Raw genomic sequence first — 18,143 nt, 5'->3', positions numbered from 1 at the left:
AATCCCAGGGTGATCAAGGATAGCTTTAAATGTCCCATCCTCCTGCCATCACCACTGGAATTACAGTGTGTACCACTACACTCAGTGTATTCCAAGTTGGGGATGGAATCTAGGGTGTGCTGTACGCTAGTCTCAAACTTACAGAGATCTAACTGCCACCCTTGGGATCAAAGGCGAATGCCACTATGCCTGAGTTTTTTTTAAGAGAAGGGCAGTGGGCTAGATGATAACAAAAGTACCATCTTCCCGGTTTCTATAAATACCGACTGCAGCCCTCCCCAGTGCTCTCTACTCCTCCCTGTTCCAGAGACAGCCAAATCTCTTCGTGCAGTGCCAGCCTCATCCTTGAGACACGATGGTGAAGGTCGGAGTGAACGGATTTGGCCGTATTGGGCACCTGGTTTGCAGGGCTGCCTTCAACAGGGGCAAAGTGGAGATTGTGGCAATCAATGACCCCTTCATCAACCTCAACTACATGGTCTACATGTTCCAGTACGACTCTACCCACGGCAAGTTCAAGGGCACAGTCAAGGCTGAGAATGGGAAGCTGGTCTTCAACAGCAAGCCCATCACCATCTTCCAGGAGTGAGATCCCGCCAACGTCAAATGGGGCGATGCCAGTGTTGAGTATGTTGTGGAGTCCACCGGTGTCTTCACGACCATGGAGAAGGCCAGGGCCCACTTGAAGGGTGGGGCCAAAAGGGTGATCATCTCTGCCCCTTCTGCCGATGCCCCCATGTTTGTGATGGGTGTGAACCATGAGAAGTATGACAACTCGCTCAAGATTGTCAGCAATGCTTCCTGCACCACCAACTGCTTAGCCCCCCTGGCCAAGGTCATCCATGACAACTTCGGCATCATGGAAGGACTCATGACCACAGTCCACACCATCACTGCTACCCAGAAGACCGTGGATGGTCCCTCTGGAAAGCTGTGGCGTGATGGCTGTGGGGCTGCCCAGAACATCATCCCTGCATCCACTGGTGCTGCCAAGGCTGTGGGCAAGGTCATCCCAGAGCTGAACGGGAAGCTCACTGGCATGGCCTTCTGCATTCCTACCCCCAATGTGTCTGTCGTGGATCTGACATGCCGACTGCAGAAACCTGCTAAGTATGATGACATCAAGAAGGTGGTGAAGCAGGCATCCGAGGGCCCACTAAAGGGCATCCTGGGCTACACTGAGGACCAGGTTGTCTCCTGTGACTTTAACAGTGACTCCCACTCTTCCACCTTTGATGCTGGGGCTGGCATTGCCCTCAATGACAACTTTGTAAAGCTCATTTCCTGACAATGAATTCGGCTACAGCAACAGGGTGGTGGACCTCATGGCCTACATGGCCTCCAAGGAGTAAGAAGCCCCGATCACCCACCCCAGCAAGGACACAAGAGCAAGAGAGAGGCCCTGCTGAGGAGTCCCTGTCCCAACTCAGCCTCTGACACTGAGCATCTCCTTCACGGTTTCCATCCCAGACCCCCAGAGTAGCGGGAGGGGCCCAGGGAGCCCTACTCTTGAATACCATCAATAAAGCCCACTGCACCTACAAAGAGTACCATCCACCAATCACTGTCTTTATTCATCCTGGCATTTTAATGTGAGAACCCTGTGAACTCTCTCAGTAAACTCCGATTACCCTCAGCCTTCGCTAGCTCACATTTGTTCCAAGCAAACCAGTTCTGGGGCCTGGGAACTACATGGTCCTTTTTGGTTGTAAAAACTTCACTTATTTGGTACCAGGTTGCATGTTTGTTTGTTTTTATTTTTAATTACTTTTCTTATTGCTGAGGCCAAAAATAACTTGATAGAAACAAATGAAGGGGATGGACTTGGACATGAGGAGGTTCAGAGGGTTCAGTCTCTGGTCACTTGCTTCTGTGCCTCTGGGGTCCTTTTAAGACAGAACATTGCCACTGCAGTATGTAGCATCAAAAGGCTAAGCTGTCTTTGATTTTTCAAAACAGGGTTTCACTGTGTAGCCCTGGCTGTCCTGAATCTACCTCTGTAGACCAGGCTGGTCTCAAACTCAGGGATCTACCTGGCTCTGGCAAAGCTGTCTTTACCAACCTGTGTCTCTGGGGACTGACCTGTTGTAACCACGTGCCTACTTTCTTTGCTTTGATGCCAAGAGGATTAAAGCATAACTAAACGTTTAGTTTAGTATAACTAAACGGTTATGACTTCTTTGTCTTTTTGTTCTCCCTTTAAGCAGTTTTTATTTTTCCTTGTTTGTGTTTTTGTGCAGATACTGTGTGCTATGATGCACAAGTGGAGGTAAGAAGACAACTTTCCGGAATCAGTACTCTTCTTCCCCCATGTGGGTTCCAGGCATTGAACTGGAATTGTCAGCCTTGGTGGCAGGCACTCCTACCTGCTGAGCCATCTCGTTGACCCTTTGTTGTCTCGGTCTTAGCCGAGCTTGTTGGCACTTCCTGTAATCTTAGCACTTGAGAGCCAGAGGCAGGTGGATCACCATGACTTCAAGGCTTGCCTACAAAGTGAGTCCAGAACAGCCGAGGCTATACAGAGAAAACCTGTCTCAAAAAAACAAAACTAAAACAAAACAAAAAAGTCTTGCTATATAGTGGTCGTTCATTTTCATTGTACTTGGCTAGATTTAGAATCACCGTGGAAACACACCTCTGGTGTGCTATTTAGGGTATTTATTTCCAGAAAGGTTTAACTGAGGAGAGAAAAGCCAACAGGAATGCGGATGCACCATCCCATGGGCTGAGGTCCTGGCTGAATGCGAAGGAGAAGAGCCAGCTGCAGCCTGGCCTGCCTCTCTGTTCTGTGACCGGCGGTATTGCCTCCCCACGGTGCCAATCGCACAGTGCACAGCCCCACTAAGCCACCACGACCCCTACATGCCTCGAGCTGCCTTCGGGAGGCATCTTGTCATGGCAACAAGGGGGTGGGGTGGGATAGAGAGTGCTCCGGTTTGGCTTAGGGTTCTCAGCTGCTTCCGCTCCCCACGTGCTGCGACCGTGGCCCTGTGGCACTGGTGGAACCCTTAGACTTCTAACTGTCGGCCTGGGGTTTCTCTCCTACTTTATCTGTAGACACATTTGCACACGTGGGTCTGGGCAAACGTGCATGTGTCCACACACAGCTTCGAGAAAGAGTGGTCTGGGTCAGCCTTGAGCACCCCCTAGGCTCAGAAGGACCTGCTGCACCCCGAGCGCAGCTAGGATTGTGACTTCTCTAGTCACGCTTGTCCACGCAAATCTGAGACTGTGCTCTTCCTGCCTCCTGTGCCTGTTGTGTGTTCCTTCCCACGAGTCATACTCCGGGCTCTGAGAGCTCCTGAGAGTAGCTCCCGAGTTCCTGGCACTTATTTCAGTGTCAAGGAGACTGCCTAGCTGAGGTCTCAGCAGACCCTGGGCCCAGATGGTAGGACCATGCTTTATCCCTTTGTGTGTCCAGTACCTAAACCCACAGGTTCCTGGTGCACACCTGTCACGATGTTTGTCTAGGTCCAGGGCATGTGGGTGAGGCCCTGGCTTTGCCTCTTAGGCTCAGGAAACACTGCTGCTGCTGACCTTTTTTTTGAAGTTTTCCTAAGCTGCTATATTCTGTCAGGCTGTGCCAACAGGCGCCCGTGGCTGCAGACACTGGGCTTCCCTGATTTTCTTTCCCCGTGCACGTAGCCCTTAGGCCCACTCGGGAGCCTGACCTTTTCATGACTGGTTACACTTACCAACCGTGTTTTTCACAGCCGCTGCGCTTTACAGCTGCCAGCCACTCTCCTCCATTGAAAGGGAGCCGCCCGCTCCCACCCCGGGCCTGTGTGGGCAGCTTACCGTGGTGCTTCTGTTCTCTGGGGCCACTGGGCAAACGAATTGGCTTGAACTTGAACCTTCCTCATCTCTCTTGTGCTTGTTTGTGTATGATAAACTTTCTGGAGGCGTCTGCAAAGTAAATGTTTGGATTGTGTATCGTTATTTGATCAACCTTTAGTGCCTGTTGGCACGCCGGACTGGAGGGGCTCAGTCTTCCTGACCGGGCTGCAGATACAGAGGGTGAACTCCTAGACAGCGCAGAGCGGCCCTGGCTTCTGAAATTTCCTTGTACTCCTAGACGGTGGTCTTTGAGGAGGCAGTTAATGTGAGGGCTTGATTCTTGTTTTCCTGCTGATGGAGTCCTGTGTGGTCTCCTGAGAATTTGAGTGAATGGCATAGACCCCTCGGGATTCTGCTCTCTACCATCTCATGTTTGAGGAGTATGGTGATGGCCACTCAGAGAACGGACAGCTCCTTTTACTTCCCGGAGTAATATACACTCAGGCAGAAAACCTGGCTGTGCAGAAAAAGCACAAGCGGCAGAGGCGTGCCTGGAGAGGGCACTGGAGCATCTTTCTCCTGTCTTTCCTGGGCGCCCACATGGCTTTGCTTTTCAGATGCGGCTTGCTACTTCCTTCACTTATGGAAAGAGCTTGAACATCCGCCCCCCCCCCACACACATCAGTTATCTTACCTGTGCAAACACCGCATGCTACCTAACCAGTCTCGTGGGGAACACTTCGAGTGACCCCAAAGCTGGGTTACGCTTATCCCGAGATGAGCACCCTTATCCATATATTTCTGTCTGCGTCTCTTTCATAACCTTCCTGAGAAGAACTCTTGAGTCAAAGGTCTAGAAAGTAAGAAAAGATTAACTAGTGATATTGATTTCGACAATTAGAACCCCATCTCAGCTCTCCACCTGGACTGAGTGTCACTAGCTGGACGAAGCCACGGATGGAGTCCTGTGCATGCTGGGACCAGCATTGAGAACACGAGCTCTGAGCCAGCATGTCTGGGCCACCACTTACTAGCTATATGTTCTTGACAAGTTACTTCAGTGTTCTCAGCCTCAGTGTCCTCATGTACAAAATGGGATGAGAAAAGGACTTATCTCATAAATTTGCAGTAAAAAAACAAAATGAATTCCTAGATGTGAAACACTTGGAATAGCCCGAGGCCTATAACCAGTGTCATCCAAGTACTTACTCTGGTATCTGCTTTTTCATCTAACTGCCTTTTCATAACAGCAGATGAGGGCCTAATTATGGTTAAACGGAGTGTTGTATTCCCTCCTAAAAACGTCTCCCTGAGGGTCTGCAGGTGCTTAATGGTTTCGGTATGATCATTGATTAGTTTTTCATGCTCCTATACGCAACCCTAATCAAAGTCATTGAGTCACAAGAGAAGGAAAAAAGACATGAAACATTCAGGAAATGTTAGGGAAGGGTGAAGATAGTGGAGTAGAGAGACTAGTTGAGAAGAGAAAAAGAATCAGTGGGAGGGAGCCAAGAGATGAGAGGGTAACCTGGGAATATGATCAAAATACATGTACATGAATGAAAGTGTCACAATGAGCCTGGCATGGTGGTGCACACCTTTAATCCCTGCACTTGGGAGGCAGAGGCAGTCAGATCTCTGTGAGTTCAGGGCCAGCCTGGTCTACAGGACAGCCAGGCCTCTTGTTACACAGAGAAACCCTGTCTTGAAAAACAACAACAACAAAAAAGGAAAAAGAAACGAAAATGTCACAGTGAAATCCATTATTATGCTTAATTAATATGTACTAATAAAAGCACTGTTTTTGAGACAGGGTATCTCTATGTAGTCATGGCTACCCTGGAACTCACTCTGTAGACCAGGCTGGCCTTAAACTCAGAGATTTGACTTCCTCTGCCTTCTGAGTGCTAGGGTTAAAGGTGCACGCCACCACCGCCAGGCATAAAAACACTAAGCAGATGGTGGTGGTGCATACCCTAACCCCAGCACTTAGGAGGCAGAAGCAGGAAGACCTCTGTGTTGAGGCTAGCCTGGTCTATACAGAGAAACCCTGTTTTGAACTGACAGGTGGTAGAATAGGCCTAGAATATACAAGGTCCTGGGTCCCTAGCACCCCCACCCCTGTTAATAAAGGTTGGGGAAACTTGATACATCCCCATTGATCATTAAACCTAGAACCTCCTGTGTGCGAAGCCGGGGTTCTAATACTCATCTGCTTCCCTAAACTCTGTATTTGTTTTTGTGGTGTTTTTTTTTGTTTTGTTTTGTTTTTTTTTTTTTAAGGAAAATGCTTATTTACTTTTTATTTTATGTGTATGGGTGTTTTGTCTGCATTCATGTCTGTGCACCACATGTGTGAAGTACCTGCAGAGGCCAGAAGAGGGTATCAGCCCCTCTGGAACTGGTGTTAACAGATGGCTGTGAGCTGCCGTGTGTGTGTGTGTGTGTGTGTGTGTGTGTGTGTGTGTGTGTGTGTACTGGGATTTGAACCTGGGTCCTCTGGGAAAGCCACTGAGCCATCACTCCAGCCCATTACTTGGTTGTTAAACCAGACTTCTGGCTCTTGCTAGTCATCTTCTGTGATAAGTTCCCGGAGCTAGAGCTGATGAGCTCTCTTCTTTCCATCCTTCCTTTCTTCTTTTTCTTCCTCTCTCCCTCCTTCTCCCCTTTCCCAATCTCTTCCATGAGTCTGCCCTAAGTTGTGGGATCTGAAACTGGGTGCAGTGGTGCACACCTATAACCCCAGCCCTCGGTGGGCAAATGCAGGCAGATCTCTGTAAGTTTGATGACAGCCTGGTCTACAAAAACAAGTCCAGGACAGCCAAGGCTGCATGAGAAACCCTTTTTCAAACAAACAAACAAACAAGCAAACAAACAGGCAAACAAAGGTTGCAGGGTCTGGCTTTGTCTTTACTCATTCATCAGAGTTACTGGGATTGGAGATCTGTACCTCTATGTCACTTTGTGTGTCCCACTTTCAACAAACCTTAAAAAGCACATATCCTAACTTCAGAAACCAGAGTTACTGTGCTTATTTGAAGGTTTCTGGGCACTTGGCCAGGGACCCTTATCCCTGTAGAGCCCAGGCTCCTCTCCGGAAGATTCTGCTCTGGAGAGGAGGAGACAGTATAAGATATTAAAGGGAGCCAGAGTGAGGGGAGAGACTAGCTGGTGTGTGTCACCAGTGTGTGTCACCTCCAGTGGAAGTGTCCCATTCCATTGCCAAGAGGGCATCTGTGCTGGCCCTGGTACAGACAGGCCTCAGGACCAAGCTCTCGTGTGATGTCATGGTGAATATAAACTGTTGGGTACTTGTGAGCATGAGTTTATTCATGGGGATAATCTCAGAGAGGGAGGCCACTTGAATAAGGTCACCCAAAATCACAGATAACTCTGCCTTCTCTGGTCTGTATGGCAGCAAACCTGACTTTCTGGCCTCCATGCAGTTAGCAGGGTACTTTGATACAGTGGATAGGTGACTCTGCTGGCAGGAAGCCATCTGGGTGGCCTGGGCATGTCCTATTCTTCATGTTGACCAGTGAGAGAGGATATGGAACATCTCTAGACTCAGCCACACATACTGTGTTCCTGTCACTAGCCAGAGGTGATGTCTATTGCCTTTAATCCCAGAGGCAGAAGCAGTGGGATCTGTGGGAAACTGAGGCTAGTGTATTGTCATAGCAAGTTCCACATCTGCCTTGGCTACTTAGTGAGATCCAGTCTCCCACAACCCCTCTCCTTTAAAAAAATTTTTTTTTTCATGTCAGCAGGCGCATGGCACCTTCTAAAGCTTTGACCAGAGTCTAATATCAAGTATGCTTTTGTTGGAGTGGTAAAAATTCTTTGTGTTATTCAAATGCTGATGTCTGTACCAGCAGAGATCTGATTATAGGCCAGACTTCTGTATTTATATGCATTACATTTTGTAAACCCTCTTTCCAACACATTCTGATTGGTTTAATAAAGAGCTGAACAGCCTATAGCAAAGGCACAAGAGATAGGCAGGACTTCTGGCAGAAGTAGAAACTCTGAAAAGAATCAGGCTCAGGAGGAAGAAATAGGTACCAGGACTGAGGAGAGGACTGAGGAGAGGAAATGGGCCAGGACTGAGGAATAGGCCGGGGCAGTATTGTCGGGTTAGAATAGCTGAGAATCTTCCCAGCGATGGTGCCCAAGCTGGTAATAAATACAAGACCGCGTTATTGCTCGGGGGGTCATGGTCCAAAGAAAGTGCCACTTTCTGATTGGGTGGGGGACCCTGCGGTCACCCTAGGGCCTTAGGTATGCGAGACAAGCACTCTAACACAGAGCCGTATCCCAAGCCCTAATCATAGAGGTACGAGAGTCCAAAAAAACGAGATGGGACCCTTGGAAACTAAGATCAGCACAAAGTTGTTCTTATCGCTAGGCCTGAGGAGAGAGGGAAGGGAGAGAGCATAGCTCAGCAAGTGCTGGAGCCGGGAGGTGGGACCCTGAGAGCTGTGGCCTGTGACAACAGCGAGCCCCTGTCCCTCCTTCGTGTCCCTGCCTACCTGTGCCTTCTGTGCAGCGTCAGCTTCCAGCCTGCTGTTCCTGGGCCCGAGACTTTCCTGGGCTGTGGCCTCTTCTGTGGAGGGGACCGTAACACAGTTTGACTTGTGCCCGCTGAAGGGCATCTAGCCATGAGGCTCCCCACCTTGAGAGAGACCGCTTTCAAAGCGGGGAGAAGAGCAGCAGGCTCTGCCCTCCCAACTCATGTGGCGGTTTGGATGTGTCTGAGTCACACGTGAGCATTCCCAGTGATCAACTCCTTAAAGACTTTGTCTTGAGGAGGCCTAGATGGCTCAGCAAGTGCTCGCCAGCCGCCAAGCCTGTCTGTGGGACCCGTATGGTAGAAGAAGAGAACAGAATCCTGAAGTTTTCCCTTGATGTATACCTTTACTTTGGAAGGTGTGTGTGTGCACCCATGCACACACACAAAATAAATGTTAAAAAAGTGAAAATTAAACAATCTGTCTTAAATTCTTGATTCTAGGAAGGAAAGGGTTCTGGAACACTCTCAAGTATCAAGCAAGAGGAGTTAGGGGAGGAGCCTGCACTTGGGGGAATCTTAATTTGTAGCTTTTGACAGTGACTTGGTGAGTCGCTTCTGGGAGCTGTCACTTCCTGGTCCTCACACTGCTCCCCACTTTCCTCCTTTGGAAGATAAGTTGGGAGCCCTGTACCAAGCTGCTCGTCCTCCTCTCAATGACAGGGTTGACTGGCAGGCCTGCCAGTGACAAGTTCAAAACATTCTATGGGTTTTACTGCTGGGTCAATGCAGCAGCATGGTTGGCGCTTCGTATTTAATTGTTAATTATTTTGCTCCCCGAGGTCGGCTTGCTGTCTCTTACAAGCACATTCTCACACACACCTGTTCTTGTTGTGTAAACCTTGCTCTACCTAACTTAAAGTTGATTGGTTAATTTAAAAATGCCGAAGCCTGGGCAGGGCAGAAGCGAGAGGCAGAGCTGAGGTTTGAGGTCTTAGAGGAGAGAAGGATGATGGGCAGGAGAAAGATAGGAAGGAGAAAGAAGGGAACGGCAGTGGGTTATCGGTTATGGTGGAGAGTATTAGCAAGTGCTTCGGGATTATGGATGGGAAGTAGCCCTGACAGAAATGATTAAATCAGATGGCATGGCATGGAGACTGGGAGATAAGGAGATAGTTTAGGTGGAAATATCTGCCCAGCCCAGGTTAAATAAGGCTTATTCTAAAATCTATCAGGTATCTCTGTCTTTTATTAATTATGATAGTGGGTTTGATTAATACCGCCATAATAATTTTAGGTTTTAGTAATAAGCATTATTAGGCATTTCTTTTTTCTACAACAGGTCAGTCTCACAAAGAGATGTAGGATTTGAAGTGTGGGTACATATGTGTCAGACAACTTTGTTATGGGACTCAAGGGTCAGGAACCAACCCAAACTGGCTGAAGAAAGCATGGGAATCCGTTGGTTCAGGTGACAAAAAATGACTTAAGAGCTTCTGGCCTTGGGCACAGAGGGCTTGGACAGTTGTCTGCTTTCTGCCTGCTTGCTAGATGCTACTCAGAAGCTCTCTGCTTCCCTCCAGATCTGGGGAGCTCAGAGGCCAAGAGGAAAAGCCTCGTTTCTCAGAACCCAGCTTGGTCCCTCATGCTTACAGTCCCAGTTACTAGCTGAGAAAGGACTTTGTCAGTTTTAGGGCAGCACAAGCATCTTAGTGAGACCCTGTCTCAGGAAACCCCAAAAGGTGTCAGGGTGAAGCTCAGTGGTAGAACATTTGTCCAGCATTGTGCACTTGGCTTAGAACAGAGGTGCTGGCTCTGATTGGGTCCCACGATCACTCTTCAGCCAATCACCAGAGGGACAGAGTGAGCCAACTGGTCAGGCTGCAATTCTGTGCCCTGTTCAGGCAGGAGTGGGAATGATGCTCTTTCCCATATGCCCAAAACTAAAGCAGGAGTGTTCGTGCTCCTTCCTGCTTAGAGAAAGGTGTAGATGGGGAAATGTTGGAGCCCATGACTCCTCACTCTGTCATAGGAAAATGCAAGACACCAAATAACAGCTTAAATTGTAGCTTATTCCTGATGTGGAATATAATCCAGTATCAAAACATACATTAGAATTAAGTTTATAGAGAAAATGTAATGATAGGATTTATGCTAGACTGTTGAAAATATGTTACAAATACATAAGCTATATGATTTCAACCGTGTGAAGTATATTTATGCTTCCAAAAAATGCTGAAATTATTCCAAAATGTTCGTTCTAATTCTGGCAATATGGGTAAATTTCTTCTATAATTGTTTTCTTTTATATTTTAAAGTACTCTAATTATATATGGACCTAAGAAACGAGTGTTAGTTTTACAAATCTGAGCTACAAAGTGACTTCCACGGTTCCAGTGTGTGGCTTTTCTGTGCAGTAGCCAGGGAGGAGGAGGGGCAACTGGGAGGAGGGAAGGCAAGTGCACAGTCTTAAACCTTGAAGGAAGCTCCCAGCAGGTCTTGGCCCCACTGGGTGGGAGGTGCTTTGGGGCTGGGAAAATTTGTAGTTCCCTTGGTGAACCAAGGCTCAACTAGAGGACCTCATTCAGTTCCACACACCATCATTCTGCAGGTAGGTGCCCCAGTGTGCCGTGTGGTGGAAGCAATGATACGCTCCCAGCACAGTGATGGATCTTCCACATATCCTAGGCCTGGCTAGTGAGCAGCCATTGGCAAAGGAGCCTCTGTAAGGTTTCTTAGACACCATATGGACACAGCAGCTGAGTGTGGAGGGACAGGGGTTCCCCCAGTGTGAGCAGAGACAGGACAAGAGCTGAGCAATGGTCCTGCTGCTTCACAGGCTGATGGGGTGCCACCTTTATCTGGTTTGGGGGACAGCTAGTCAGTGCGAATAGGGATTCGGGAGACCCCCCCCCAAGAAGAAGATTCAGGAATTATGGCAGATGGAGAGCAAAGAGGCCTACAGACGGAAGGGAGGTGATCCTGGATGGTTCATGGGCTTGGTGGCTGAATTCAGACAGGCAATGGGCACGCAAATCACAGTGGGAGGTCAGGGAACAAAGGTCTTACTCATGCACTTGGCTCTGCCCTGCCAGAGGATTGGTCAGGGGTCACTTTCTAATGGAGAATCAAGACTTGCCTTTTTTGTTTTGTTTTGTTTTTTTAGACAAGATCTTGTAGCCCAGGGTGGCTTGGAACTCACTATGTATAGCTCAGACTTGTGATCTGCCTCCACCCCCACGTGCTGGAATTACAGACATAAATTGCTGCACCCGCTTCACGAGTACTGGCAACCAAACCCAGAGCCTCCTGCAGACTAGACAAAAACTCTACCAACAGCTGCATCCCCAAATTACACATGCCCCCTCATAGTATGACCTCCCTGCTAGGCATTCAGGGGTAGGGCACAAACCGGCACCAGCTTCCCTCCCCTGGCTCCCTCTCCAGGGATCCCCACCCTGAAAACCCAGCCACCATGCATCAAGGAAGCCAGGCTACAAGGGTCGCGCTGTGTGGGCCGACAGCCCCTGCTGAGGTCCTGGCAGCTGTGGCATCGTCACGCATCTGTAAGAGGAGCCTTGGAGATGACTCCAGCTCCAGGAACCATTGGACTGCAACCTTGTGTGCTGCCCCGAGGGAGAACGACTAAGCTGAGCTCCATCACGCTGCAGACTGAGACAGATGACAAATCAGCTTGTTGTCAGAAACCCTTGAATGGTGGGTGAGCGGTTATCCTGCGGCACGTGAGCAGATCAACCCATGCCTCTACTGATTCCGCTAGTCTCCAGTTTTGCCATTTTCCGACGGCCGTGTTGTGGAGCTGCAGTTCCGAGGGAAGCTCTTCAAGCTGGCTTCTTTTTCTTATCAATGCTTAAGGCTCCTCCACAGGTCTTCATGACTTGATAGCTCATTTCTTAGTACTGACTCTCAGGCCATTCTCTAGATAGACCTCAGTGAACCATTCTATTGAAAACCATTTTTTACTGCTTCCAAGTTTGGGTAGTTAGGAGTAAAAATGCTGTAAGCACCCATGTGCGGAGTTTTGTGAGAGCACAGGTTTTACTCCATTGGGTGCAAACCAAGGATGCAGCTGCTGGGTCGTATGGAAGAACCTCCAGAGCTGTCTTCCGGGGCTGAGCCATCTTACATTCCCAACAATCACAAACTTCTTTTCCTTCCCCTTAGTCAGCATTTGTCAGTGACGCTGATCTGGATTTGGCCCATTCTAATAAGTGTGTGGGAGTGCCTCACTGTTTTGTTTTTATTTTTTATTTTAATTTATTTTTGAGACAGCTAGTTTTCAGACATGTACCACACCTTAGGTAGCGTTTTCTCTCTATGTACCTAAGAGCATGTTACTCATTTTATCTCTTCAAAATAACTTGCTGGTGCTTTGACTTGAATTCTGCTCAATCTAGAAAATGGAAAGAACTAACTCTTTCCTTCCTTCCTTTCTTCCTTCTTCCCTCTTTCCCTTTTCCCCTTCCTCCCTCCCTTCTCAGTGCTAGAGATCAAGGTCAAGTCCTTGGGCATGCTAGGTAAGCTCTGCATCACTGAACTAAATCCCCAGCCCAAGAACTGACAACATCACCTCATTAGTTACCCTATCAATCTTAGTTATTCTTTTTGTTCTTTTTTAAAAATTTGTATGTGTATGAGTATTTTCCTGCATGTATGTATGCACATTGTGTGTGTGTGTTGTGTCCAAAGAAGCCAAAAAAGGACATCAGATTTGCTGAAACTGGAGTTCCATGTGGGCACTGGGAATCAAACCCAGGTCCTCTGTAGGAGCTTTTTGCTGTAAACCACTGAGCCATTTCTAACCCCCTTACCTAGGGTTTCTATTGGTGACAAAGTTCCATGAGCAACTTATCAAGGAAAGGGTTTGTTTCAGCTTACAATTCTCAGGTCATACCCCATCACTCAGAGAAATTAGGGAAGGAACTCAAGGCAGAAACTGAGGCAGAAACCATGGAGAAGTGCTGCTTACTGGCTTGCTTGGGCCCAGCCTGCTTTTTGTTTGTTTGTTTGTTTGTTTGTTGTTTTTTGAGACAGGGTTTCTCTGTGTAGCCCTGGCTGTCTTGGAACTCACTGTGCAGACCAGGATGGCCCAAACTCAGAGATCTGTCCGCCTCTTAAGTGCTGAAAACCAGGCACATATACTCTTTCTGATGGGATGCCAAAGTGTTACGGTACCATCCTAGAGCTAGGACTGGGAGAGGAACCCACTGAGAAAGAAACCTCCGCAAGGGAGGGCAGTGTGAGAAGCAACCCCTATTTATGACTGTGTGAGATCTAGGTCCCCTGCTGCTAGAAGGTAGCCATGCTCTGGCCTATTCAGTTACACAAGCCAAGAAACCCACTTTTATACTTAATCCAGCTTGAATTGGTACATGTCCCTTAAAAGTGAAAGGGCATGGATTGACAACCTTCTAAGAACCATGCAAGGGTCACATACAACACACTTTCTGGAAAAGCAAGCTGTTTCAACAATGTGTCTGCCTTTTTCTCCTTGTCAGGGTACAATGGGGGTCTGTGTAAGTCTCTAGTACACGCTAAGGACCCAGAAGCCTTTCTGTGTAAATCAGGCTTCTCCAGCAGGTCAGAACCTATAGAATGGGGATCTAATTATAGGCGATGTATTAGATTGATTCACACAGAGGCTGGGTAGTGCCATGATGGCCTCCAGCAGGCTAGAGGGTAGCTGTACATGCCAAAAATCTAGAAGCCTCAGAAGATAGACCGGTGATGCAGCCCGAGCCCAACACTGAAGGCCTGCAGAGCTGCGGGCTCACGTTCAGCATCTGAAGAACCTGGAGACTCCTCAATCAGGAGGGACCATGGTGCTTGCTCAAGAAGGGTCAAGAAGGATCAGAGCAAGCCTCCTCCTTGACTTCCTGTCTTTGGCTCCAGCTTGTGGGACAGTAGTGCTCTTGTTCAGGATGGGATTTCACTTAACTTGCCAACTCACTCTCCACTCTTCCCTGGAAACACAGACATACAGGCATGTGCTTTGCCAGTTTTCTAGGTGGTCTTGGTTCAGTCAAGCTGACAGCCAAGATTAGTCTTCACCTCCTGTCCCTGCTCCCTCAGCCTTGTGGTGGAGCCAGGCTGGTTTGGTTCTTGGGAACAGGATCTCTTGTTGATCCGGACCCAAGGAGACACGGAGTCACTTGGAAAACTGATCACAGCCAGCTTGTGTTAGGGCAAGAGCTCGGCAGCTGTCTGGCAGCTTAGGTATATTCCTGTTTTGTTTTTTGTTTTTTGGGGGGAAGGGGGCTGCCTATTGTGGCCAAGGGTGAAAGCTGGACCCCAGCAATGACAGTAGGTCCAGTGTCACAGAGCGGTCATGGAGCCTGCACTCGGCTCTCCCAGTCCTGCCCACTGCAGAGCTCTTGGTCTTAGCTGTAATCTCTGCCCTCATTGAGCATGAACGGCTTGGAACCTACCCTGGGCTCTGGAGGCAAACATGCTTTACCGTATCTGCGCCTGGGAAGTGTGCACAGTCGGGCCAAATCCAATTTTAAAGGCTTCTCATATGTTAAAGAGGGAAAGGACAGGAAAACAAAACAAAACAAAACAAAAATGTTTATCCTGAATTGTTCTTCATGTGCACAGTTTTAACACCAAAATACTTTGAATACATGATGCAATTTAACTGTTGTCCTTGCGGACAACTAGCTTATTTATGCTTTTTAGAGGTCTTGTTTTGTTTTTAAGACAGAATCTTTTTATTTGTATCCCAGGATATCCTTAAACCTACAGCAATCTTTCTGCCTCAGCTTCCCCACTGCTGGGGTTATAGGTACACACGACCATATTCATTTTTACATAATAATTTACAATCCATTGAGGGCAGGGTGGCTGGCTAGGGAATATAGGTTCAGGGGAGGGAATGTTTGCCCTTTAGCCCTGCTCCTCTGGGTTATGCGGGATAGCAGCTGCAGTGAAGCTCAAAGGTTCCTGGTGGTGAGGGGAGGACCCACCATGTACCACCCTTAGAGCTGAGGAGTAGCCTAGAGGCTCTCACAGGCTCATCTGTGCTAGTATGCCTGACAGCCCATGTCATCCTGAGAACCACCAGTCACCAGAAGGGGGCAGGCTTTAGCTTCTAAAGCCCGGACACAATGCGGCTACAAGGAGGCAGGCTGGACTAACCTGGCCACCAGAGCTAGGGGTAGGAACGGCAGCACAAGCAAGGCCTGGCTCAGAGGGTCTCAAGCCAGATGCTGGTCTTGGGGCTGGTGGTTTCCTTTCGGCTGGGTGCTGGCCCGAGTGTGTCGTAAAGAAGAACAGGTCTTCTGGGGTTATATATTTTACAGGTGACTGCAAGCCTAGAGGGACGTTGGGTGGGCTTATGCCCCCCTTAAGTTTCTCTGGGGATGTGCCTCTGCCGATGCTGAGGAGGTCCTTCAGGCTTCAGGACCCCCCCACCCCCCAGGGCTACCACATTCCTCATTGAAGGAAGACATAGATGTGGACCAGAATGTCCTTTGGTGTCCCGATGCCAGGTGGGCAGCACTGTTCCCTTCCTCACCGCCACAGCTACAGCACCCAAGGTTGCAGCACAACCAACAGTCCTAGGCCTGGGGACTTCTTTAGGAGCCACATTTCAGCGATGTCCCTGTGGGGTAGATCCCTGCCGAAACTGCCTTTTCTGTCTGCTCTCTAAGCCATGAAACAGCGCAGCACTGGGAATGGCTTGAACAAAGAGAATTTTAAAACGAGACAAGCTGGACACGCTGCCGCGAGAGGGTGTCTGCCCAGATTAAGGCAAGCTCCAGCATGGGGCTTTGAAGGTCCCTTGATTTCCCAGGGTGAGGACGGATTTCCACAATGGAATTAAGAAGAGCCTGGCCAGCCCTCACTCCATGGCTAGGCAGGTCTCACCTGTCCTTTGAGGCTTCAGGGGAGGTGTCTGGGCAGGCAGTCAGTCACACCCCCACTGTATTATACACATTGCCTTATTCCATTGTCCCGACGCCAGCATCCCTGAAATCAGTATCTGCCCCAAGTGCTCTGTCTGACATGCATGGTCCTTTGCCAGGAGGATCCTGCCTTGTCTGTCTCTTGCTTAGAACTTTTCCGTGACCAACCTCAGCCTCAGGACAAAGCACAGGCCTGCCAGAACCCCCATGAACCCCACCCACCTCTCCAGCCATCTTGCACTTTCCAGTTCTGTGCTGCCCACTCTTCAGTCCTTCAAGCTGTAGTTTAAATATAACTGAGTTCTTTCTCCATTCCAAGACTGCCCCACCTCCTGCCTCCATCCTGCCCCCTCATTCTGTGTGGTCATGAATTTTATTCTTTGTTAGAAATTTCCCTTTCCATCAGCCACTCAGACCAGCTGGCCTCCAGGTACATGGTAGGTAGGCACTCTACAAGCAAGTGCTTCCTGAATTTGGAGAGGAATGAGAGGCACAGTTTCTCCCTTGGGTGAAGGTATCACTGAGCATGGGTAGGGCTTGGCTCCGAAACTGAGGTGTGTGTGTTCGCACATGGGCAGGAGGACCTGGACCTGAGCATCCCCACCTGAGCACCCCCACCACCCAGGCCCACCCCACCCCTACTTGAACCAGTCTCCGCTTGCCCTTCATCAAGGACCTCCAGCAGGACTGAGCTGAGCTGGCTACCTGCTCAGTGAGCAAGTGCCACAAACTAGAGGCTGCCATAGAACCAGCTTTGTCAGGATCCTGCCTTCCTCTCCCTAGGCTTTACCCAAGCCCCTCTTCCTGGCAAGCATAGGCCCTAGCCTCACCGAGCTCTTAAAATCACACCTCTAACTTCTTGTTGAAAACCTTTGGCCAGAGGGGAAAATGTCCTTTGTCTCCCCTGAGTCTGGCCTGTTAGAACTATTGAGAACCATAGTCTGTGCTCAGAATAAGAGATTACCAAAGGTCATGCACAGGGCTGGAGATATGGCTCAGAGGTTAAGAGAACTTGATGCTCCTCTAGAGGACCCGGGTTTGGTTCCCAGGGCTTCCATCCAGTGCCTCACAATCTGCTGTAACTCCAGCTCCAGGGCATCTGAAGCCCTCTTCTGGACTCTGCCGTACATATGCATAACTAAAAGTAAATCTTAAAAGAACCATGAGCACAGGGCTGGTGTCCTCAGTCCTGGAATGATCCTAGGACTTGTTCTTTTCAGGAAGGATAGTACGTTTGGTGGCTCCTGGGAAGGGACGAAGGACTGTAAGCCAGAAAGAATGCTGTACCAAGGGCAGAAGTGGGTAGGAGAGCTCACTGGGAGCTCTCCCTTCTGTCTGCTCAGAGGGCTTCTTTGGTGGCAGCACCGGGACAGGTACCCACTCCATAAGCATCTTCTTCAGGGGTGCCCTGGGAGACAGCAGGCCCTGTCCCAGCTCCTGTCCACACCTCTGGGATACTGAACAACCATTAAGTCAAAGTAGCAAGTCATATGGTCTCAGGGGCTAGGACAGTCTCAAGTGTCTAGTAGGGGGAGCAATTGTGCCACCAGTGGGACTACGTACTACAGCTGATGGGACCTGGCAGATAGAAAGAGATGAGAGCCGGATAGTGGTGGCACCTTTAATCCCAGCACTAGGGAGGCAGAGGCAGGTGGATCTCTGAGTTTGAGGCCAGCTTGGTCTACAGAGCCAGCCCGGGATAGCCAGGGCTACACAGAGAAACCCTTTTTCGAAAAACCAGAGAGAGAGAGAGAAGAGAATGAAAGGTTTTCAAGGGGAAAAAAAATCTAGGTTTTTTAGCCTCAGGTTTCCCATTTTAAATGCTGGCTAAGCCTGGGCTGACAGAAGAGGACCCATAATCCCCGCACCTGGGAGGCAGATGCAGGAGGATGGTGAGTTCCAGGTCAGCCTGAGTTACAAGGCAATGC

At 49.1% G+C, this 18,143-nt stretch overlaps 1 pseudogene; it reads left to right on the top strand.

The window, feature by feature from the left end:
• Window positions 1-297: 297 nt before the first annotated feature.
• LOC129687237 (glyceraldehyde-3-phosphate dehydrogenase-like) lies at window positions 298-1,538 on the top strand (annotated as a pseudogene).
• The last annotated feature ends 16,605 nt before the right edge of the window (window positions 1,539-18,143 follow it).

This window comes from Psammomys obesus, unplaced genomic scaffold (assembly GCF_907164565.1).
Source record: "Psammomys obesus unplaced genomic scaffold, mPsaObe1.curated_primary_1811, whole genome shotgun sequence".
Lineage (NCBI taxonomy): Eukaryota > Metazoa > Chordata > Mammalia > Rodentia > Muridae > Psammomys > Psammomys obesus.
This window is presented reverse-complemented; position numbering and strand designations above follow the sequence as displayed.